The sequence below is a fragment of the Chaetura pelagica genome, unplaced genomic scaffold (assembly GCF_000747805.2).
Source record: "Chaetura pelagica isolate M959 unplaced genomic scaffold, ChaPel_1.0 scaffold583, whole genome shotgun sequence".
Classification (NCBI taxonomy): Eukaryota; Metazoa; Chordata; class Aves; order Apodiformes; family Apodidae; genus Chaetura; species Chaetura pelagica.
In genome coordinates, this window is record NW_009952719.1 from 271821 (window position 1) to 273488 (window position 1668).

General features: G+C 52.4%; 1 protein-coding gene across 1 annotated transcript in view; it reads right to left on the minus strand.

Moving 5' to 3' along the window:
- The window catches only part of PVRL1 (poliovirus receptor-related 1 (herpesvirus entry mediator C)), a 16634-nt gene that overhangs the window by 3894 nt on the left and 11072 nt on the right, over positions 1–1668 (minus strand). The window lies entirely within an intron of this gene.

Below are 1668 nucleotides of genomic sequence, written 5' to 3' on the forward strand. Positions count from 1 at the left end.
CCCCCCCCCAGCCCTCATAAAAAGAGGGAGTGCTGTATGAATAGGAATTACAGCAGCAACACTATCTGCCCAGCTCTGCCAGCTGTTGCATTCAGCCCAGCTTCCTGTCCCTGTGCCAGGAGCTGGACCTCTGGGGCAGCAGCTGGGAGAGCAGGGAGATGGGGAGACACCCTGGGACACCCTAGGCTTCACTCAGGCATCCAGCTGAGCCCACAGGTTCTCTCTGATCACCCCCCCCCATGCACCCTCCCTGCCCCAGGTCCCTGCAGCACCCAAGGGCTCAGCAGTGCTGCCTTCCCCACACAAGAGTGGCTTTGAAAAGACATATTTTTAAAACAGCATGTTTCTGTTTAATGGCTGGTCTCCCATAAAAATCACCTATGCAAATCATCCTGCCTGTCCATCAGTCCCTTTTCTCATGCTTTTTGAACTTGCTGGCTGATTTCAGTGGTGTCTGACAGAAGAAGGTGCCAAACTCATCCCTGTTGTAGAGCTGTTGGAGAGAGGTGGACTGGTATCCTTGGCACAGGTGGGAGCTGAACCTCATTAGACATCAGAGAGCCCACAGGGACAAGAGGTTGCTCCCAAGGGCAGGAAGGGCCCAGATCAGAAAAAAAAAAGCAAGCATATTTTTAGACATCAAATAACTCTTCTCTGATATGCAGATCCACGGGAAACCAGCTTTCAAAAGACCTTCTGCTCATCATACTGCTTAGGTATTTTAAAAAGATGCCACTTCGTGTGGACACATTTTTTCTTGATGTCCCATTTCCAACCTTTTCCCTTCAATCATAAGAGCCCAGGAAAAACCCAGCACCAGGCCAGATTCTCACTGTAGCCATGGGCATTGAGGAAAATGTCAAACTCCATGAGAAATCACCTTTTGGACACATGTAAGGCCAAGCTGCTCCTTGCATGAAGGAAGAAGACCCTGGATTTCCTTCTCCCTTGCAAAATCAAACACCTGCTGCCACGAGGAGCAGGAGGGGCTTGGCTGGCTCTAGCAGGAACCTTATTCCATGGCCTCATGGAGCTTCCCAGTTCCCAGATGGCCTCAGCAAACAGAGTGGTAATCCTGTGGGTTGTTTTACACAGCAGATTGCTGATGGTGAACTTTCATTGCCAGTACAGTCCACACCAAATTAGCCCAGGACTTTGACCCACTGCATTACAGACGTGTACAGGAGTGAAGATAGGGAGATACCTCTGCACCTGCCTCAACCTGCCAGGGCTGCCATCTGAGAAGCAGCACTGCTCGTTTGTTTGTTTTTTTCCTTCACAACAGCCCTTCCACCTCTGGATGTCCATCTCCAGCTTCAAGGGATCCTGCCTTTCCTCTCCTCGCCAGGGATTTCTGCTCTCCTCGTGCAGTGCAGGGGAGAGAGGAGGGGGCAGTGGGGGTGGAAGAACCTCTGGCAGCACATACAGCAGTTGAGCAGCTGTCACTGGCATTTCGGAGCCTGACAGCTTTTAGGCCAGATGCCAAACATGTCTTAGGTTTTAATCTCCCTGTCGGGTCACCTATTGCTTGTCAATCAAGTGCTGCTCCCGCAGGGGCCGTTGGCACAGATGCCACCAGACAGGATGCAGCAGACACTCCTGCCCGCCATCCGGAAGATTAGCACCAGACAGAGCCCCCCCACCCCCCCCCCCCAGCTCGCCCCCCTT